Genomic DNA, 24274 nt, shown 5'->3' with positions numbered 1-24274 from the left:
ATGGTGGTCATCTACACATTCAGTTAATATGTCAAACGGCATCTACTGCAAAATTAACACGTATTAATGTGTTTCTGTCTAAATGTATTACTGTATACATGTATTCTATTATAATAAATTGCTATAATAGTCCTCTTTAGCTCAGCTGGTAGAGCATGGCACTCGCAACGTCAGGGTTGTGGGTTTGATTCCCACGGGGGACCAGTACTAAAAAAAAAGTATGAAAATGTATGCGCTCACTACTGTGAGTCGCTCTGGATAAGAGCATCTGCTAAAATGTAATTGTTGACGGTAAATGATAACTCATATGTTCAGACACGTACTGGTATTCAGCAAAATACTGTATGTGGCCTGCAAGTAATTGTATTAATACAGGGATGTCTGTACTGTGTACAATGTGTTGTTGTTGTTTTGACTATGGAGTGAAACTCACCTCATCATCAGCTGAAGGCCCGAGTTAATTTGTCCATGACGGTTTAGCTACAGAAACAAGACAATAAAGTAATATAGAAGATAAATATATAACGATACATAATGTTGAAATGGGGGGAAAAAACTGTTTAGTTTGTGTTTAGTTTGTGTACCATTGAGATTTCACACAGAACCTAGTAACGTAAACGACTGTGGTCCCAGTGGAGTATCAGTCAATCCACACAGAATCATTAAACTGTATGTTGTTTTGTTATGTTGTTACAAAACTGGACTGGAAAATGGTAAACACAGAGACCATTCAATGGCCGCTGAGAGAGAGAGAGAGAGAGAGAAAGAGATAGAGCGAGTGAAAGAGAGAGAGTGAAAGAAAGAGCGTGAGCGAGAAAGAGAGAGAGTAAGAGAATGAGAGAAAGAGAAGGATTTCCTGTTGATGATAATAATCCACAAAACCCTGACAGATCATCTCCATAATCATGACTCAAGTGTGTCAAGCCCCCTCTCAGACTGGTTCATTAAGACAGGAGCAACAGGAAGTGGAGGAGAGGAAATCGAGGCTATGTGTGTGTGTGTGTGTGTGTGTGTGTGTGTGTGTGTGTGTGTGTGTGTGTGTAAGGAAGATAGGCTGGGGAATAGTCCTCTAAGCCAGGAGCACATGCAGAGTTAAAATATCCATATCAACCCATGATGGAGAAACAGGGAATACAATTCTGGTTGATTTCATCCTGTGAAGTACTGTATATGTTACAGTTGAAATGATAATCAGTTAATTCAAGATGGAACATGGTATTTAGAAAGGCTTTTCATTTGTTATTTTAACAAATTAATTTTATAGGAATCATAATAATACACATTTTAAAACACAATAATTATTTGTCTCTCAGGTACTGTATTTGTTATCTGCTTTTATATAACACAATCCTATCCAAACACAGATGAGGTCATCAACTATTTGCTAGTCAAAGAAGCACAATTATATTTTGATTAAATAATTCCCATAACTAACAGTCATAAAATACCTGTTTATTTGTTTCTGTATTGAAACAGCCAGTCAGTCAGACAGTCAGCCCACCATGATTGGCCATATAAACGAGGCAAGTCAGCACAGGATGATCACTCCCTAAAGGCACCTTTACCGTAACCATAGTTTCAAAGACAGCATAGCAACAAGAATGGGGTGAGGGGGCTGGCTAAAGAGATTGACAGCTCTAATCCAGCAAATGCCATGGCTGCCTGCCTGGCGGTGAGTTGTATTTGTGAGGGGAGAGACGCTCCACTGTACACTTGCAGGGATGGGGAGGGCATGCCTGTAAGCACACATGCCATCACAAATGTCACATTGCCAATGAATGAGTTGTAGTAGGGTCGGGGGAATTTGGTGGATGCATTTGGAGGATAATGTTACTACAGGTTTATTATAATATTGTCATATGAGGGCTGTAAACGATTGACAGACAGATGATTTAATAGTAATTAAAACATTTACTAAAGCAAAGTGTGCACATGTTATTTTCAATCGTGTTAAAACTTTACAGTATTTCTTCTTGACAGTATTTTGTCTTGACATTAACTGTACCTTTTTGTACAAAATGTTTTATTCACTGAAAATAAGTTCCAAAACTATGGTGCAAAACGTATAATTGTGCAAAAAGGAATCAAGCCTTGTGTTAATTACTAATTCAATGTCCTTGTACCTTTCTTTATTTAGATTTCCGAGTCAAAACGGAGGGTGAAAAAAAGGAAAACGGCTTGTTTTCGTTTCTGAATTTGAAAAACGAAAATAAGAAATCAACTTGCTTTCTAATTTAATGTGTCAAAATTGGACTTGGAATAACGGAAAACAAATAACAACAAAAAAATCTTTTTTGATTTTCGTTTTTTGATTTGTTCATACCCAGAAGTACAAGGCCCCTCATAGAATATTCACGGGGCTTAGGGTGTGTGTTTACAGCCTAGGTTGGCAGCACAAAGAAGAGGATTAGACTGTGTGAGTGTGACAGGAAGAACAAAATACTCATCAAATGAAATCTCAAGTTCAAGAAACATTGGGAAACGGCGGCACACCAAAAAGAAAAAAAAAAGACGTCACCTCATTTTACAATTTTTTTCGGCCGGGCAGGCTAATGCGTTTCGGCATGATAATTACAAATGCCCACACCTGTGTGAGGGCGGTACATAGTGTAATAAAAACATTAGTGAACCAACAATTGTTGCAATAAACAGTAGGTTCGGAAAGTATTCAGACCCCTTGACTTCCGTCTAGCCACTCTACCATAAAAGCCTGATTGGTGGAGTGCTGCAGAGATGGTTGTCCTTCTGGAAGGTTCTCCCATCTTCACTGAGGAACTCTGGAGCTCTGTCAGAGTGACCATCAGGTTCTTGGTCACATCCCTGACCAAGGCCCTTCTCCCCTGATTGCTCAGTTTGGCAGGGCAGCCAGCTCTAGAAAGAGTCTTGGTGGTTCCAAACTTCTTCCATTTAAGAATGATGGAGGCCACTGTGTTCTTGGGGACCTTCAATGCTGCAGACATTTTTGGTACCCTTCCCAGATCTGTGCCTCGACACAATCCTGTCTCAGAGCTCTACGGACAATTCCTTCGACCTCATGGGTTGGTTTTTGCTCTGACATGCACTGTCAACTGTGGGACTTTATATAGACAGGTGTGTGACTTTTCAAATCATGTCCAATCAATTGAATTTACCACAGGTGGACTCCAATCAAGTTCTAGAAACATCTCAAGGATGATCAATGGAAACAGGATGCACCTGAGCTCAATTTCGAGTCTCATAGCAAAGGGTCTGAATACTTATGTAAATAAGGTATTTCTGTTTGTAAGTTTTTATACATTTGCCAAAAAAAATTGTTTAAACTGTTTTTGCTTTGTCATTATTGGGTATTGTGTGTATATTGATCAGGGGGGGAAAGAATTTAGTCAATTTTAGAATAAGGCTGTAACGTAACAAAATGTGGAAAAAGTTAAGGGGTCTGAATACTTTCCGAATGCACTGTATGTGTCATGTCCTTTGCCTTATCATCAAACGCTTTGAGTGTAGAGTAGTTGTGTCTCAGGCATAGAAACTGGCCAGTCGGGATATTGGTTTTGAGATGTTGCGGATGATTACTGTTGAAGTGGAGGACAGTATTCCTCTCTGTTGGTTTCCGATAGATGGTAGTTTGGATTTTGTTAGTATCAAAACGGAATATTTTGAGATCTAGGAAGTTGATACTGTTGGAGTCACTTTCAACAGTGTATTGAATGAAAGTCATTGTGTTGTTCAGGTCACAGACTAAGTCATCACGATTGTCTTTAGATGAACCCCAAAATAAAATTAAGTCATCAATGTAGCGCTTCCCAAAACCAGGAGAGGCAGAGATGGAGCATGGGGCCCACCAAGGCGGTCACCAAGAACATGCAAGTTCTTGTCCTGAACCTCTCCAAAATATCCCTGATACTGACGCTGGAGTCTATGCTAAGTAAGGAACTGTCTTTCTCTACCACTCAAAAGATTAATGTTTTCAAATTGAAAGTGGATACCTACAAATGCATTCGACAACTGCACCTGAAATGTTTATTTCCCCCTCTAAATAGATCCAGTACAAGCTACATATTGAAAGACCCTACAAAGAACGAGGAACCCCAATCCAGCGGCCCCTCCCCGCCCCTTCGCACTTTTTCAAAACCCTCATTGTTCATCCCCCCATACCCTTTCAAGCCCAGTTCCTCGTTCCACGTTTGGCAGACTGGTTTAAAAAGAATTGGAAACTATATTTAAAAAATGACCAATATCACAATCTTCCTCCAGCCGAAAGACTAAAAGAACTCCTGGAGAATAAGGACTGCGGATAAAGGACATGTTATGGACATGAGCTATTACAATTCTGAATTGACTTTTGCAAAGTGACCCTATTGCCTCTATAAAATCAGAAATTGATAGCTTGTTACAACATGCGTCTGACCAAAACTGGATCACTAAGCATGAACACGAGTTCCTAAAAGTCACCTATCCAGTCACCCCAGTCATTTATTCCTTTCTGAAAGTGCATAAGAACCCTACTTAGCTGCCACCCAGACTGATTTTCAGTGGCATAGGATCAGTCATAGAGCCCCTTTAGAAATCTATAGATGTTTTTCTGAAAGATATCCTTTTTAAGTTGCCATCCATTTTAAAAGACACAAAATATCTACTCAACTGCTTAAACGACTGTCAACTTGAATCCGATGTACTACTCGTTACTGTCACGCCCTGGCTCTGGGGACTCTTATATGTTGAGCCAGGGTGTGGATTGTCTATGTGTTATTTTCTATGTTTTGTTCTAGTTCGTGTATTTCTATGTTGGCCAGGGTGGTTCCCAATCAGAGACAGCTGATTCTCGTTGTCTCTGATTGGGAACCATACTTAGGCAGCCTGTTGGCACTAGTTATTTGTGGGATCTTGTTCCGTAAGGTTTGTTTTGGTGTATTAACCTAGGACTTCACGTATCGTTTGGTTTGTTGTTTTGTTCGTGTGTGGACTTAAATAAAAGATGTACGCTTACCACGCTGCGCCTTGGTCCGCTGTTTATAACGATCGTGACAGTTACACTAGATGTGGCCAGTCTGCATTTCCCATGCTGAAGGCCTACAATCGAAAAAATCACTATATCAAACACTTCCCTCTGCTGAGTCCTTCTCCCTCCGATCTCCTGATTCTGCCTCCTCAACCCTCCTCTCCTCCCTTTCTGCATCTTTTGACTCTCCATGTCCCCTATCCTCCCGGCTGGCTCGGTCCTCCCCTCCTGCTCCGTGGCTTGACGACTAATTGCGAGCTCACAGAAGAGGGCTCCGGGCAGCCGAGCGGAAATGGAGGAAAACTAGACTCCCTGCGGACCTGTCATCTTTTCACTCCATCCTCTCTACATTCTCTTCCTCTGTTTCCGCTGCTAAAGCCACTTTCTACCACTCTAAATTTCAAGCCTCTGCCTCTAACCCTAGGAAGCTCTTTGCCACCTTCTCCTCCCTGCTGAATCCTCCTCCTCCTCCCCCTCCCTCCTCCCTCTCTGTGGATGACTTCGTCAACCATTTTGAAAAGAAGGTTGACGACATCCGATCCTCATTTATTTAGTCAAATGACACCACTGGTCCTGCTCACACTGCCCTACCCTATGCTTTGACTTCTTTCTCCCCTCTCTCTCCAGATGGAATCTTGTGACTTGTGACGGCCGGCCGCCCAACAACCTGCCCGCTTGACCCTATCCCCTCCTCTCTTCTCCAGACCATTTCCGGAGACCTTCTCCCTTACCTCACCTCGCTCATCAACTCATCCTTGACCGCTGGCCATGTCCCTTCCATCTTCAAGAGAGCGAGAGTTGCACCCCTCCTCAAAAAACCTACACTCGATCCCTCCGATGTCAACAACTACAGACCAGTATCCCTTCTTTCTTTTCTCTCCAAAACTCTTGAGCGTGCCGTCTCTAGCCAACTCTCCTGCTATCTCTCTCAGAATGACCTTCTTGATCCAAACCAGTCAGGTTTCAAGACTGGTCATTCAACTGAGACTGCTCTTCTCTGTGTCACGGAGGCTCTCTGCACTGCTAAAGCTAACTCTCTCTCTCTCCTCTGCTCTTATCCTTCTAGACCTATCCGCTGCCTTTGATACTGTGAACCATCAGATCCTCCTCTCCACCCTCTCCGAGTTGGGCATCTCCGGCGCTGCTCACTCTTGGATTGCGTCCTACCTGACAGGTCGCTCCTACCAGGTGGCGTGGCGAGAATCTGTCTCCGCACCACATGCTCTCACCACTGGTGTCCCCCAGGGCTCAGTTCTAGGCCCTCTCCTATTCTCTCTATACACCAAGTCACTTGGCTCTGTCATATCCTCACATGGTCTCGCCTATCATTGCTACGCAGACGATACACAATTAATTTTCTCATTTCCCCCTTCTGATAACCAGGTGGTGAATCGCATCTCTGCATGTCTGGCAGACATATCAGTGTGGATGTCGGATCACCACCTCAAGCTGAACCTCGGCAAGACGGAGCTGCTCTTCCTCCCGGGGAAGGACTGCCCGCTCCATGTTCTCGCCATCACGGTTGACAACTCCATTGTGTCCTCCTCCCAGAGTGCAAAGAACCTTGGCGTGACCCTGGACAACACCCTGTCGTTCTCCGCTAACATCAAAGCAGTGACCCGATCCTGCAGGTTCATGCTCTACAACATTCGCAGAGTACGACCCTACCTTACACAGAAAGCGGCACAGGTCCTAATCCAGGCACTTGTCATCTCCCGTCTGGATTACTGCAACTCGCTGTTGGCTGGGCTCCCTGCCTGTGCCATTAGTACCCCTACAACTTATCCAGAACGCCGCAGCCCGTCTGGTGTTCGACCTTCCCAAGTTCTCTCATGTCACCCCGCTCCTTCGCACAATCCACTGGCTTCCAGTTGAGGCTCGAATCTACTACAAGACCATGGTGCTTGCCTACGGAGCTGTGAAGGGAATGGCACCTCCTTACCTTCAGGCTCTGATCAGACCCTACACCCAAACGAGGGCACTACGTTCATCCACCTCTGGCCTGCTAGCTCCCCTACCTCTACGAAAGCACAGTTTCCGCTCAGCCCAGTCAAAGCTATTTGCTGCTCTGGCACCCCAATGGTGGAACAAGCTCCCCCACGAGGCCAGGACAGTGGAGTCACTGACCACCTTCCGGAGACACTTGAAACCCTACCTCTTTAAGGAATACCTGGAATAGTATAAAGTAATCCTTCTATAAAGTATAAAGTAATCCTTCTATAAAGTAATCCCCCCTCCCCCATAAAAAAAAGAAAGAAAAAAAAATGAGTGGTTGTCCCACTGGCTATCATAAGTTGAATGCACCAATTTGTAAGTCACTCTGGATAAGAGTGTCTGCTAAATGATGTAAATGTAAATGTAAATGGTTCATCCTTGGGAGCAATTTCCAAACGCCTGAAGGTACCACGTTCATCTGTACAAACAATAGTACTAAGTATAAACACCATGGGACCACGCAGCCGTCATACCGCTCAGGAAGGAGACACGTTCTGTCTCCCAGAGATGAACATACATTGGTGCGAAAAGTGCAAATCAATCCCAGAACAACAGCAAAGAACCTTGTGAAAATGCTGGAGGAAACAGGTACAAAAGTATCTATATCCACAGTAAAACGAGTCCTATATCGACATAATCTGAAAGGCCGCTCAGCAAGGAAGAAGCCACTGCTCCAAAACCGCCATAAAAAAAGCCAGACTACGGTTTGCAACTGCACATGGGGACAAAGATCGTTCTTTTTGGAGAAATGTCCTCTGGTCTGATGAAACAAAAATAGAACTGTTTGGCCATAATGACCATTGTTATGTTTGGAGGAAAAAGGGGGACCTTGCAAGCCGAAGAACACCATCCCAACTGTGAAGCACGGGGGTGGCAGCATCATGCTGTGGGGGTGCTTTACTGCAGGAAGGACTGGTGCACTTCACAAAATAGATGGCATCATGAGGAAGGAATATTATGTGGATATATTGAAGCAACATCTCAAGACATCAGTCAGGAAATTAAAGCTTGGTCGCAAATGGGTCTTCCAAATGGACAATGACCCCAAGCATACTTCCAAAGTTGTGGCAAAATGGCTTAAGGACAACAAAGTCAAGGTATTGGAGTGGCCATCACAAAGCCCTGACCTCAATCCTATAGAACATGTGTGGGCAGAACTGAAAAAGTGTGTGTGAGCAAGGAGGCCTACAAACCTGACACCAGCTCTGTCAGGAGAAATGGGCCAAAATTCACCAAACATATTGTGGGAAGCTTGTGGAAGGCTACCTGAAACGTTTGACCCAAGTTAAACAATTTAAAGGCAATGCTACCAAATACTAATTGAGTGTATGTAAACTTCTGACCCACTGGGAATGTGATGAAATAAATAAAAGCTGAAATCATTCACTCTACTATTATTCTTAAAATAAAGTGGTGATCCTAACTGAATTGTGAAAAACTGAGTTTAAATGTATTTGGCTAAGGCATATGTAAACTTACGACTTCAACTGTATTTAGCTATTCGCATGTATTAATGTAATTGTCATGTCCGATGTCCTAAAATAACTTCCCACCGGCACTCATGTATAAGCGCAAATGGCCAACACCCAGTTGATACGGGTGAAACAAATGCTGCATACTCTGGTTGTAAAACCGTCTCTCAAACACTCAAAATTGGCAAGGATTCTCTTCTATTCAATACTGGCTATGTAATTCTGAGTTCTGACACAGGTAAAAATAATTATTAGAATAGCCTAATTTAAAAGTAGCCTAACTCCTAAACTGTCAAGATCTCCCCTGAACACTGAATATTTTAGCCTAACAAATAGATAAACATCTTAGTTAGCTACCTTGCCTACCTTAGCATTTTGATCACTGGTTCATTGAATGAGGGAATTATTTTCTAAAGACATAAAAAGTATTTTGTTGTAATTGTAATATTGCACGGTGGCCAACCATCCTCCAGGAGATTCCAGGAGAGCTACTGGGTGTGCAGGCTTTTTCTCCAGCCCTGCTCGAACACACCACATTGTAAAAAAACAGCTGATCAACAGGACCTTGATAACTGGTGTCTTTGAGCAGAAGCCTGCACTCACAAAAGCTCTCCAGGTGGAGGATGGACGGACCACGTGTTTTACACAGTAGTCTATCAGTGCAGTATTTTACTTTGTGTGGGGTTAAGTGCCTTGCTCAAGGCCACAACGGCAGGAGATATAATACATGGGATCAGAGAACAGCAGCCTTCCATTGTCAATACCAGTGATAATAATGAATATTATTTTTAAGTGGTTCCTTGCGTCATACAACACCATTTTCAGTCACCTTTTTGGACCATGGTGTTACAGACCATTTAACATTTTTTGGACAAGTGACTTGAGCTTTTGGACAAGTAATACATCAGTCCTACTTGTCCAAAATGGAACATGAAAAAATATTTCTGCTGAGGCGCATTTTGAAGATGCTAGAACATTCCTGTACCTTTCCTCTGCAAACAAAACGATTAATTAATAGAAAAAGCTAACAACCCCATAGTAAAATAGTTGATCTATTTACCTAGTCGGCTTGTTGTTGTGTTCTATGCTAGATAAATATTCATCTCGTTGCGCATTCATGTTATAAGTACCATAGGGAGGGAAACATGCATCCTGACAAGTAGTCAATGCACAACAATTCGTGCAATCGCGAAAACAGCAGTTTTAATCGCTTTTGTTAAAAAGAGGGGAATCCCAGCATTCCATTGTTACTTTATTTATTTATCAACTCCTAAATATGTGCGAACTGCGCTATTTTAAACACGTTCTTTTTTTTGCAGAAGCATGGTTAAGCGCGTTACCGCTCCGCAATTCGCAGTGAGTGCATAGGGGAGAGTGGGGATAAATGTAACACTGGTCAATTGTAGGGTGACTTGGGGTATAACGCCTCTTTTCCTCCAAATAATTTATTTGGATTGACTTAAAAAATGGTGATGAGACAGATAATATTTTTTGTTGAGCAAGAGTAGTGGAAACCAGGGAAAGTGTTGGGGAAAAAATTGTGACATGAAGTGGTTTCTGTGAGAAGTACAGGCAGGGGGCGTTTTACCCAGGGTGGCGAGTTACCCTAAGTTACCCTTATATTCAGTGTTTATGCAAGTTTTTTGGGACATAAAATTCATCAATATGATAATAACTAGTTAAAAGATCACATTTGAGATCTGGGTAATGATTAGCCCAATAGGGTAAATGCAGATAGGCAACCCCATGCTTCAGCCTATTTATTTACACTTTGCTGCATCAGTTGGGCTAAATGTGATAAAGTTTATTGCCAATAGCATACCTGATAATATGGACCATGCATAGGCTATATACTGTACATAGGCTATATACTGTACATAACAATTATTTCATCCCGATCTCCTCTGCATTATTGTAGCCATCTGTTGCAGCCTGTCAACTATGCCTCTGCCTATCCCTGTTCTCTCCTCTCCGCACAGGCTACACAAACGCCCCACACCGCGTGGCTGCTGCCTCTCTAACCTGGTGGTCCCTACACACACCACACACCTGGAGTTCCAGGTCTCAGGCAGCCTCTGGAACTGCCGTTCTGCTGCCAACAAAGCTGACTTCATCCCAGCCTATGCTAATCTCCAGTCCCTCGACTTCCTGGCGCTGACGGAAACATGGATTACCACTGAAAACACTGCTACTCCTACTGCTCTCTCCTCATCTGACCATGTGTTCTCGCATACCCCGAGAGCATCTGGTCAGAGGGGTGGTGGCACAGGAATCCTCATCTCTCCCAAGTGGACATTCTCAATTTTTCCCCTAACCCATCTGTCTATCTCCTCATTTGAATTCCATGCTGTCACAGTCACTAGCCCATTTAAGCTTAATATCCTTGTCATCTATCGCCCTCCAGGTTCCCTTGGAGAGTTCATCAATGAGCTTGACGCCTTGATAAGTTCCTTTCCTGAGGATGGCTCACCCCTCACAGTTTTGGGGGATTTCAACCTCCCTATGTCCACATTTGACTCATTTCTCTCTGCCTCCTTCTTTCCACTTCTCTCCTCTTTTGACCTCACCCTCTCACCATCCCCCCCTACTCACAAGGCAGGCAATACGCTTGACCTCATCTTTACTAGATGCTGCTCCTCTACTAATCTCACTGCAACTCCCCTCCATGTCTCCGACCACTACTTTGTTTCCTTTTCTCTCTCGCTCTCCTCCCACACTACTCACTCTGCCCCTACACAGATGGTAATGCGCCGCCGCAACCTTCGCTCTCTCTCTCCCACTACTCTCTCCTCTTCCATCCTATCATCTCTTCCCTCTGCTCAATCCTTCTCCCTCCAATCTCCTGATTCTGCCTCCTCAACCCTCCTCTCCTCCCTTTCTGCATCCTTTGACTCTCTGTGTCCCCTATCCTCCCGGCCGGCTCGGTCCTCCCCTCCAGCTCCGTGGCTTGATGACTCATTGCGAGCTCACAGAACAGAGCTCCGGGCAGCGGAGCGGAAATGGAAGAAAACTAAACTCCCTGCCGACCTGGCATCTTTTCACTCCCTCCTCTCTACATTTTCTTCATCTGTTTCCGCTGCTAAGGCCACTTTCTACCACTCTAAATTCCAAGCATCTGCCTCTAACCCTAGGAAGCTCTTTGCCACATTTTCCTCCCTCCTGAATCCTCCCCCCCCGCCCCCCTCCTCTCTCTCTGTGGATGACTTCGTCAACCACTTTGAAAAGAAGGTTGACGACATTCGATCCTCGTTTGTTAAGTCTAATGACACTGCTGGTCCTACTCACACTGCCCTACCCTATGCTTTGACTTCTTTCTCCCCTCTCTCTCCAGATAAAATCCTGCGACTTGTGACTGCAGGCCGCCCAACAACCTGCCCGCTTGACCCCATCCCCTCCTCTCTTCTCCAGACCATCTCCGGTGACCTTCTCCCCTACCTCACCTCGCTGATCAACTCATCCTTGACCGCTGGCCATGTCCCTTCCGTCTTCAAGAGAGCGAGAGTTGCTCCCCTTCTCAAGAAACCAACACTCGATCCCACTGATGTCAACAACTACAGACCAGTATCCCTTCTTTCTTTTCTTTCCAAAACTATTGAGCGTGCCGTCTTTAGCCAACTCTCTTGCTATCTCTCTCAGAATGACCTTCTTGATCCAAACCAGTCAGGTTTCAGGACTGGTCATTCAACTGAGACTGCTCTTCTATGTGTCACAGAGGCTCTCCGCACTGCTAAAGCTAACTCTCTCTCCTCTGCTCTTGTCCTTCTAGACCTGTCTGCTGCCTTTGATACTGTGAACCATCAGATCCTCCTCTCCACCCTCTCCGAGCTGGGCATCTCCGGCGCGGCTCACTCCTGGATTGCGTCCTACCTGACCGGTCGCTCCTACCAAGTGGCGTGGCGAGAAGCTGTCTCCGCACCACGTGCTCTCACCACTGGTGTCCCCCAGGGCTCAGTTCTAGGCCCTCTCCTTTTCTCCCTATACACCAAGTCACTTGGCTCTGTCATATCCTCACATGGCCTCTCCTATCATTGCTACGCTGACGATACACAACTAATCTTCTCCTTTCCCCCTTCTGATAACCAGGTGGCGAATCGCATCTCTGCATGTCTGGCAGACATATCAGTATGGATGACGGATCACCACCTCAAGCTGAACCCCTGGCAAGACGGAGCTGCTCTTCCTCCCGGGAAGGACTGCCCGTTCCATGATCTCGCCATCACGGTTGACAACTCCGCTGTGTCCTCCTCCCAGAGTGCGAAGAGCCTAGGCGTGACCCTGGACAACACCCTGTCGTTCTCCGCCAACATCAAGGCGGTGACCCGCTCCTGCAGGTTCATGCTCTACAACATTCGGAGAGTACGACCCTGCCTTACACAGGAAGCGGCACAGGTCCTAATCCAGGCACTTGTCATCTCCCGTCTGGACTACTGCAACTCGCTGTTGGCTGGCCTCCCTGCCTGTGCCATTAAACCCCTACAACTCATCCAGAATGCCGCAGCCCGTCTGGTGTTCAACCTTCCCAAGTTCTCTCACGTCACCCCCCTCCTCCGCACACTCCACTGGCTTCCAGTTGAAGCTCGCATCCGCTACAAGACCATGGTGCTTGCCTATGGAGCAGTGAGGGGAACGGCACCTCTGTACCTTCGGGCTCTGATCAGTCCCTACACCCAAACGAGGGCATTGCGTTCATCCACCTCTGGCCTGCTGGCTCCCCTTCCTCTGCGGAAGCATAGTTCCCGCTCAGCCCAGTCAAAACTGTTCGCTGCTCTGGCACCCCAATGGTGGAACAATCTCCCTCACGACGCCAGGACAGCGGAGTCACTCACCACCTTCCGGAGGCATTTGAAACCCCACCTCTTTAAGGAATACCTGGGATAGGATAAAGTAATCCTTCTACCCCCCCCCCCAAAATTGTAAAGTGGTTATCCCACTGGCTTTAGGGTGAACGCACCAATTGGTGAGTCGCTCTGGATAAGAGCGTCTGCTAAATGACGTAAATGTGCCCTTGAGCAAGGCACCTAACCCTAATTGCTCCTGTAAGTCGCTCTGGATAAGAGCGTCTGCTAAATGACTAAAATGTAAAATGTAAATGTAGGAGGGACCCCCCCTTCAACCCCCCCCCCGCAACCTTTTCCCCCCACTGCTACAAGTTTTTCCAGAGGAAACACTGAGATGACCCCTAGACACTTTCTAATTGTTTGCCTGTGAATGGTTGTCCACATATTCCGGCTGTTTAGTTGTTACCTGTGTGTTTAAATACTGCATCCCTCTCACAGAATTTGAATGATACCTCAACTACCCCATGCTCGGTCACTCGCTCCAGGATACATTTGGGCAAGTTGTTTACTGTTGGCACCAATCCCATGCTGCCAAGCTGCCAAATCAACTACTTCATCCCCCTCATACTAAACTTTGCTCACTCTTGTTCAACTGCCCTTTGATTAAATCGGTTTAATTCAATGTTTAAATTTGCTTCTATTTTTTACTGAAAGTTGCCAGATGGCGCTTGTACGGAGGGATGTCGGGGGAGAGAGTGGACAGATGGGTGTAAATGGGTTTGGTTGAAGAAACTCCCTCTCCCCCTACCCCCTAAAAGTGACTGTAATTGCTGCGTTTTTCCTGTCATCCAAAATAAAAATAAAATAAAATATTTTATATAAAGTTAGAAGCTAAGACAAATTGAGACTGCACGATATTACTTAATCTTTACACGTCTGTTTACTATTGGCCAAATGTAGTCATCATCCACTTAAAATAACATTTCCTGTTTTTAGGCCTGTTTTAAGATTTTAAGGTTAAGCACTTTGGATGAAATGTCAAAAATGGGACACAGGCTGTATTATTGTGGTTATTTCTGTATAGGTACTGGATGTACAATAAAGCATCCAATAGTCTTAAATCTGAAATGAGTTGACATTACTATTATTAATCCTGCATCTCAAGGGCCTCCCGAGTGGAGCAGCGGTCTAAGGCACTGCATTTCAGTACTAGAGGTGTCACTACAGATCCTGGTTCGATTCCAGGCTGTATCACAATATGGCTGTGATTGGGAGGCCCATAGGGCGGTGCACAATTGGCCTGGGTTTGGCCATCATTGTAAATAAGAGTTTGTTCTTAACTGACTTGCCTAGTTAAATAAAGGCAAAAAAAACATGTCTCAAATATGGTTGAACTGTGGTGTATTTACAAAGTAATCCATGTTGCACAATTTTTCATCCACTAGATGGCAGTAATGTGTTACCACATTCAAAGAGGCCTAATGTGAGTTTTTATTTTCACCCTTGAAGTACTGAGGAAATGTCCCAATTAATGAAATTACCTGAATTTGAATTGCGAATGTTGCTTTGATGGATACTAGATATGACTGGTTGTGATCTAGACACATGTGACATGCAAAGTTTAAGTGTCATACAAAGTGGGTAATGTTGAGCACTCACCTCCTGTCTGTCACTCCATTAAATATCTTAAACATATACAGTTGAAGGTGTGGTCTGTACCTTGTGAATATTCCCTTTTGATTGCACAAATATTGCTATTTGTTCTCTCTGGTATAAAATAAAGATGTATTTTTCAGAATTACTGCCACAGAGATATGTAAAGACTCACAGCTGTAATCACTGCCAAAGGTGCTTCTACAAAGTATTGACTCAGGGGTGTGATATTTACAGTATGTATTTCATTTTCAATACATTTGCAAACATTTCTAAAAACCTGTTTTCACTTTGTCATTATGGGTTACTGTGTGTAGATGGGTGAGAGAGAACAAAAATCAATTTAATCCGTTTTGAATTCAGGCTGTAACACAACAACATGTGGAATAAGTCAAGGGGTATGAATACTTTCTGAAGGCACTGCATATTAAATACTCAGGCACTGGCTCATTGGAAGAGAGTGGAGGGGTCAGAGAATTAAGAGGCAGAGGCCCGAGGCTAAAGCCCACTAATAAATGACCCGCCAGGCCACCACACACACTTACAGTACAGTCCTCTCCCCTCCCTCACTTTACTTACACACATACAATTCAAGGAAGATCTAAGTCTGTATTCTCACCGTGTCTCAGGGTAGCACTGCTGGTCTAGGATCACTGATCAGGTCCCTCTGTGTAGTCAGCAGATGCAGCTGCTGTTTCAGCACTGAGGACTGGACCCCTGATCAACTTCCCGTTATAGTAAAATTCACATGTAATAAGTAATTGTGGAGATGACACCACTGTCTTAATATTGAATTGTGTCTATTGATGACATTTTATTATTCGGGAATATCATTATGATTCAGACTCCTCACAACTGTTTCTTGGGCCACAGTTATGAAGGAAACATGTCATAAGTGTACAAGAATGTAAAGTATGATTTTCACATGTAAAATATGCGTTGCGCCTGTATAATCAGTTTTGTAGTTGCAAAAAATATATGCAAACATTTATTTGAGAATAAATGCAACAACACTAGCAAGCAGGTAATGTGATGTGTCAATAAATACAACAACACTTGCAAACATGTAACTTGATATGTGAACAAATCCAATAAGAATTTGCTGAATCTTCCTCTGTGAATCAAAACTACATTAACCTGTGTCGAATCTGTTTTGGCACTAATTTAGCGACTAACCTGTGCCAAAAGTTTTGCAGTTGTAAAACAAAAAACTGTTCAAGAGCGGCTTTTTCTTCCGACCATTTGGTTGCAATCATTGCAGCTGAAGGTGGCACAACCAGTTATTGAGTGTAAGGGGCCAATTACTTTTTCACACAGGGTAATTGGGTGTTGCATAACTTTGTTAATTAAATAAATAAAATAAGTATACATTTTTGGGGTTATTTATAAACTCAGGTTCCCTTTATCTAATATTAGGTTTTGGTTGAAGATCTGATAACGTTCAGTATCAAAAATATGCAAAAATAAAGAAAATCAGAAAGGGGGCAAATACTTTTCCACGGCACTGTATATATTAAGTCACTTGGATGAATTTACGTTGCTTTTTTAAATGTTTTCTAAGATGATGTATGTTTTGTATTGTTACTTTGTACATGCTGAAACAGTACCATTAGTTTTGGGCTAGACTGATCTGTAAATGTCTACTACACTTTTTAATTTTTTTATTGTTCAGTGAAATTAGCACTCGTCAACCTCGGACATGCATTAAGTAAAGTGGACTTCAGGGCTGAAAACCTAAACGTACAAAACGTAACTGCCCAGTAGAGACAGTTGACAAACAAACATAATTGGATGGCAAATATAATCAGACACCCTTGTAAAGTATTGTGGGATGTGTTTCTTGTTGAATATGTAATATGTAATATAGTGATACATGTTTTTTATATATGTGTTTCAAACTACAGTGCATTCGGAAAGTATTCAGACCCCTTTACTTTTTTCACATTTTGTTATGTTACAGCCTTATTCTAAAATGCCCCATCATCAATCTACACACAATACCCCATAATGACAAAGCAAAAACAGGTTATTAGGCATTTTTGCTAATTTATAAAATAAAAATAAAACGAAATATCACATTTACATAAGTATTCAGACCTTTACTCAGTACTTTGTTGAAGCACGGCACACCTGTATTTGGGGAGTTTCTCCCATTCTTCTCTGCAGATCCTCTCAAGCTCTGTCAGGTTGGATGGGGAGCGTCGCTGCACAGCTATTTTCAGGTCTCTCCAGAGATGTTCAATCGGGTTCAAGTCTGGACTCTGGCTGGCCCACTCATGGATATTCAGAGACTTGTCCCGAAGCCTCTCCTACGTTGTCTTGGCTGTGTGCTTAGGGTCGTTGTCCTGTTGGAAGGTGAACCTTCGCCCCAGTCTGAGGTCCTGAGCGCTCTGGAGCAGGCTTTCATCAAGGATCTCTCTATACTTTGCTCCGTTCATCTGTCCCTAGATCCTGACTAGTCTCCCAGTCCCTGCCGCTGAAAAACATCCCCAAAGCATGATCCTGCCACCACCATGCTTCACCGTAGAAATGGTGCCAGGTTTCCTCCAGACGTGACGCTTGGAATTCAGGCCAAAGAGTTCAATCTTGGTTTCATCAGACCAGAGAATCTTGTTTCTTATGGTCTGAGTCCTTTAGGTGCCTTTTGGCAAACTCTAAGCGGACTGCCAAATCAAATCAAATCAAATGTTATTTGTCACATGCACCAAATACAATAGGTGTAGACCTTACAGTGAAATGCTTACTTACAAGCCCTTAACCAACAATGCAGTTTTAAGAAAAATAAGTGTTAAGTAAAAAATAGAAAAAGAGTGTGCAAAGCTGTCATCAAGGCAAAGGGTGGCTAGTTGAAGAATCTCAAATATACAGGCCTCCTGTAGCTCAGTTGGTAAAGCATGGCGCTTGCAATGTCAGGGTTGTGGGTTTGACTCCCACGGGGGGCCAGTATGGGAAAAGTATGCACTCACTAACTGTAAGTTGCTCTGGATAAGGGTGTCTGCTAAATGACTAAAATGTAATATAAAATATATTTTGATATGTTTAACACTTTTTTGGTTCCTACATGATTCCATATGTGTTATTTCATAGTTTTGATGTCTTCACTATTATTCTACAATGTAAAAAATAGTAAAAATAAAGAAAAACCCTTGAATGAGTAGGCGTGTCCAAACTTTTGACCGGTACTGTACATGTAGGTAGAGTTGAAGTGACTATGCATAGATAATAAACAGAGAGTGGCAGCAGCGTAAAATAGGGGGGGATAATGCAAATAATTTGGGTAGCCATTTGATTAGCTGTTCAGGAGTCTTATGGCTTGGGGGGTAGAAGCTGTTAAGAAGCCTTTTGGACCTAGACTTGGCGCTCCGGTACCGCTTGCCTTGCGGTAGCAGAGAGAACAGTCTATGACTAGGGTGGTTGGAGTCTTTGACAATTTTTAGGGTCTTCCTCTGACACCTCCTGGTATAAAGGTCCTGGATGGCAGGAAGCTTGGACCCAGTGATGTACTGGGCCATACGCACCAATTGGAATCCATGCATCAAGATTGTTTTGATCACGTTTACTGGGATATGTTCCAGGTAGCCCTGAGAATAACATTGACGTATACACGGAAACGGTGACTGAGTTCATCAGGAAGTGTATAGGGTATGTTGTTCCCACTGTGACTATTAAAACCTACCCAAACCAGAACCTGTGGATAGATGGCAGCATTCGCGCAAAACTGAAAGCGCGAACCACCGCATTTAACCATGGCAAGGTGACTGGGAATATGGTTGAATACAAAACAGTGTAGTTATTCCCTCCGTAAGGCAATCAAACAGGCAAAACGTCAGTAAAGAGACAAAGAAGAGTCGCAATTCAACGGCTCAGACACGAGACGTATGTTGCAGGGTCTACAGACAATCACGGATTAGAAAGGGAAAATCAGCCACGTCGCGGACACCGACGTCTTGCTCCCGGACAAGCTAAACACCTTCTTCACCTGCTTTGAGGATAACACAGTGCCACCGTCGCGGACCGCTCCCAAGGACTGTGGGCTCTCGTTCTCCGTAGCCACGTCCTCAGAGTATGCGCAGACCAGCTGGCTGGAGTGTTTACGGACATATTCAATCTCTCCCTATCCCAGTCTGCTGTCCCCACTTGCTTCAAGATGTCCACCATTGTTCCTGTACCCAAAAAAGCAAAGGTAACTGAACTAAATAACTATCGCCCTGTAGCACTAACTTTTGTCATCATGAAGTGCTTTGAGAGGCTAGTTAAGGATCATATCACCTCTACCTTACCTGTCACCCTAGACCCACCTCAATTTGCGTACCGCCCCAATAGATCCACAGACGATGCAATCGCCATCGCACTGCACACTGCCCTATACCATCTGGACAAGAGGAATACCTATGTCAGAATGCTGTTCATTGACTATAGCTCAGCCTTCAACACCATAGTACCCTCCAAGCTCATCATTAAGCTTGAGGACCTGGGTCTGAACCCCGCCCTGTGCAACTGGGTCCTGGACTTCCTGACGGGCCGCCACGCATGCCTCCAACTCAATCATCAAGTTTGCAGACGACACAACGGTAGTAGGCCTGATTACCAACAATGACAAGGCAGCCTACAGGGAGGAGGTGAGGGCTCTGGCAGAGTGGTGCCAGGCAAATAATCTCTCCCTCAACGTCAACAAAACGAAGGAGCTGATCGTGACTTCAGGAGACAACAGAGAGAGCACGCCGCTATTCACATCGACGGGACCGCAGTGGAGAAGTTGAAAAGCTTCAAGTTCCTCTGCGTACACATCCCTGACAATCTGAAATGGTCCACCCACACAGACAGTGTGGTAAAGAAGGTGCAGCAGCGCCTCTTCAACCTCAGAAGGCTGAAGAAATTTGGCTTGGCACCTAAAACCCTCACAATCTTTTACAGATGTACAATTGAGAGCATCCTGGCGGTCTGTATCACCGCCTGGTACGGCAACTGCACCGTCCGCAACCGCAGGGCTCTCCAGAGGGTGGTGCGGTCTGCCCAATGCATCACCAGGGGTACATTGCCTACCCTCCAGGACACCTACAGCACCCGATGTCACAGGATGACCAAAAAGATAATCAAGGACATCAACCACCCGAGCCACAGCCTGTTCACCCCGCTATCATCCAGAAGATGAGGTCAGTACAGGTGCATCAAAGCTGGGACCGAGAGACTGAAAAACAGCTTCTATCTCAAGGCCATCAGACTGTTAAATAGCCATCACTAGCCGGCTACCACCCGGTTACTCAACCCTGCACCTTAGAGGCTGCTGCCCTATGTACATAGACATGGAATCACTGGTCACTTTAAATGGAAGACTAGTCACTTTAATAATATTTACATACTGTTTTACTCATTTCATATGTATATCCTGTATTCTACTGTATTTTTGTCAATGCCACTCAGACATTGCTCATCCTAATATTTATATATTTCTTAATTCCATTCTTTTACTTTTAGATTAGTGTGTATTGTTATAAATTGTTAGATACTACTGCACGGTTGGAGCTAGGAACACAAGCATTTCGCTACACCCGCAATAACATCTGCTAAATATGTGTATGGGACCAATGAAATTTGATTTGATTTGAATAAACACCATCAGCCGACTAAGTTCTAGCTAAGTTAGCTACAGAAAGTAATGGAGAAATCGGAACAAGGTAAAGCTAGCTAGCCAGCCAGCTAGCTAGTCAGTAGCCAGATAGTTCTAGCTAGCCAGCTACTAGCTGGTGCTAGCTAGCCAGCTAGTGCAAGCCATTTTAGCTAGCATGAGTAGTTTTTCTTCCTGTCACACTCACACAGTCTAATCCTTTCTTTGTGCTGCCAACCTAGGCTGTAAACACACATCCTAATCCCGTGAATATTATATGAGGGGGCTTGTACATCCGGGTATGAACAAAATGAAAAACAAAAATCAAACAATTTATAAATGTAGTTGTTATTTGTTTTTCCGTTATACCATGTCCAAGTTTGACACAATAAATGAGAAAACAAGTCAATTTCAGATTTCAGAAACAAAAAATGAGCCGTTTTTTAAAAATGAATTTGATCAAAGATGTTCTATTACAGTGAGGGAAAAAAGTATTTGATCCCCCGCTGATTTTGTACGTTTGCCCACTGACAAAGAAATGATCCGTCTATAATTTTAATGGTAGGTTTATTTGAACAGAGACAGAAAAACAACAAAAAAATCCAGAAAAACGCATGTCAACAATGTTATAAAATGATTTGCATTTTAATGAGGGAAATAAGTATTTGACCCCCTCTCAATCAGAAAGATTTCTGGCTCTGAGGTGTCTTTTATACAGGTAACGAGTTGAGATTAGGAGCACACTCTTAAAGGGAGTGCTCCTAATCTCAGCTTGTTACCTGTATAAAAGACACCTGTCCACAGAAGCAATCAATTAATCCGATTCCAAACTCTCCACCATGGCCAAGACCAAAGAGCTCTCCAAGGATGTCAGGGACAAGATTGTAGACCTACACAAGGCTGGAATGGGCTACAAGACCATCACCAAGCAGCTTGGTGAGAAGGTGACAACAGTTGGTGCGATTATTCACAAATGGAAAAAACACAAAAGACCTGTCAATCTCCCTCGGCCTGGGGCTCCATGCAAGATCTCACCTCGTGGAGTTGCAATGATCATGAGAACGGTGAGGAATCAGCCCAGAACTACACAGGAGGATCTTGTCAATGATCTCAAGGCAGCTGGGACATAGTCACCAAGAAAACAGTTGGTAACACACTACGCCATGAAGGACTGAAATCCTGCAGTGCCCGCAAGGTCCCCCTGCTCAAGAAAGCACATATACAGGCCCATCTGAAGTTTGCCAATGAACATCTGAATGATTCAGAGGAGAACTGGGTGAAAGTGTTGTGGTCAGATGAGACCAAAATCGAGCTCTTTGGCATCAACTCAACTCGCCGTGTTTGGAGGAGGAGGAATGCTGCCTATGACCCCAAGAACACCATCTCCACCGTCAAACATGGAGGTGGAAACATTATGCTTTGGGGGTGTTTTTCTGCTAAGGGGACAGGACAACTTCACCGCATCAAAGGGATGATGGATGGGGCCATGTACCGTCAAATCTTGGGTGAAAACCTCCTTCCCTCAGCCAGGGCATTGAAAATGGGTCGTGGATGGGTATTCCAGCATGACAATGACCCAAAACACACGGCCAAGGCAACAAAGGAGTGGCTCAAGAAGAAGGACATTAAGGTCCTGGAGTGGCCTAGCCAGTCTCCAGACCTTAATCCCATAGAAAATCTGTGGAGGGAGCTGAAGGTTCGAGTTGCCAAACGTCAGCCTCAAAACCTTAATGACTTGGAGAAGATCTGCAAAGAGGAGTGGAACAAAATCCCTCCTGAGATGTGTGCAAACCAGGTGGCCAACTACAAGAAACGTCTGACCTCTATGATTGCCAACAAGGGTTTTGCCACCAAGTACTAAGTCGTGTTTTGCAGAGGGGTCAAATACTTATTTCCCTCATTAAAATGCAAATCAATTTATAACATTTTTGACATACGTTTTTCTGGATTTTTTTGTTGTTATTCTGTCTCTCACTGTTCAAATAAACATACCATTTAAATTATAGACTGATCATGTCTTTGTCAGTGGGAAAACGTACAAAATCAGCAGGGGATCAAATACTTTTTCCCTCACTGTATATGGACAAGACGGTCGAGTGACCGCTCTAACAATGGTCAGGTGGGATCATTATAGCTACGCGTATGATCAACAGGCACCACTCTGATATAAAGTGGGTTTCAAAGTTGCCGAAATGCCACGTGTCCACTTATATCGGAGCATTTGTAAAAACCCAACCGCAACCAAGCGCAAAACAGCTGGCAGGCATATTCACTGTCATTTTCAACCTCTCCAGAAATACCTAATTTACATAAGTATTCAGACCCTTTGCTATGAGACTCGAAATTGAGCTCCGGTGGATCCTGTTTCCATTGATCATCCTTGAGATGTTTCTACAACTTGATTGGAGTCCACCTGTGGTAAATTCAATTGATTGGACATTATTTGGAAAGGCACACAGCTGTCTATATAAGGTCCCGCAGTTGACAGTGCAGGTCAGAGCAAAATCCAAGCCATGAGGTCGAAGGAATTGTCCGTAGAGCTCTGAGACAGGATTGTGTCAAGGCACAGATCTGGGGAAGGGTACCAACACATTTCTGCAGCATTGAATCCCCAAGAACACAGTGGCCTCCATCATTCTTTAATGTTAGAAGTTTGGAACCACCAAGACTCTTCCTAGAGCTGGCCGCCCGGCCAAACTGAGCAAACGGTAGAGAAGGGCCTTGGTCAAGGAGGTGACCAAGAACCCAATGGTCACTCTGACAGAGCTCTGGAGTTCCTCTGTGGAGATGTGAGAACCTTCCAAAAGGACGACCATCTCTCCAGCACTCCACCAATCAGGCCTTTATGGTAGAGAGGCCAGACGGAAGCCACTCCTCAGTAAAAGGCACATGACAGCCCGCATGGAGTTTGGCAAAAGGCACCTAAAGACTCTCAGACCATGAGAAACAAGATTCTCTGGTCTGATGAAACCAAGATGTAACCTGGCACCATCCCTACGGTGAAGCATGGTGGTGGCAGCATCATGCTGTGCGGATGTTTTTCAGCAGCAGGGACTGGGAGACTAGTCAGGATCGAGGCAAAGATTAACGGAGCGAAGTACAGAGATCCTTGATGAAAACCTGCTCCAGAGCGCTAAGGACCTCAGACTGTGGCGAAGGTTCACCTTCCAACAAGACAACGACCCTAAGCACACAGCCAAGATAACGCAGGAGTGGCTTCGGGACAAGTCTCTGAATGTCCTTGAGTGGCCCAGCCAGAGCCTGGACTTGAACCCGATCAAACATCTCTGGAGAGACCTGAAAATAGCTGTGCAGCAACTCTCCCCATCCAACCTGACAGAGCTTGAGAGGATCTGCAGAGAATAATGGGGAAAAACTCCCCAAATACAGGTGTGCCAAGATTGTAGAGTCATACCTAAGAAGACTCGATGCTGTAATCACTGCCAAAGGTGCTTCAACAAAGTACTGAGTAAAGGGTCTGAATACTTATGTAAATGTGATATTTCCGTTTTTATTTTTATAAATTTGCAAAAATGTATAAAAACCTGTTTTTGCTTTGTCATTATTGGGTATTGTGTGTAGATTGATGAGGGGGAAAAAAACTATTTCATCAATTTTAGAATAAGGCTGTAACGTAACAAAATGTGGAAAAAGTCAAGGGGTCTGAATACTTTCCAAAGGCACTGTATATAGTGAGTGTGCCCACTCTGGTATTGGCAAGTGCGTTAAATAAGGAGTGTGCCCACTCTGGTATCTGCAAGTGCGCTCTAGCGCACGTATAGCCTACATGATG

This window comes from Coregonus clupeaformis, chromosome 9 (assembly GCF_020615455.1).
Source record: "Coregonus clupeaformis isolate EN_2021a chromosome 9, ASM2061545v1, whole genome shotgun sequence".
In the NCBI taxonomy this organism is placed as follows: Eukaryota; Metazoa; Chordata; class Actinopteri; order Salmoniformes; family Salmonidae; genus Coregonus; species Coregonus clupeaformis.
This window is presented reverse-complemented; position numbering follows the sequence as displayed.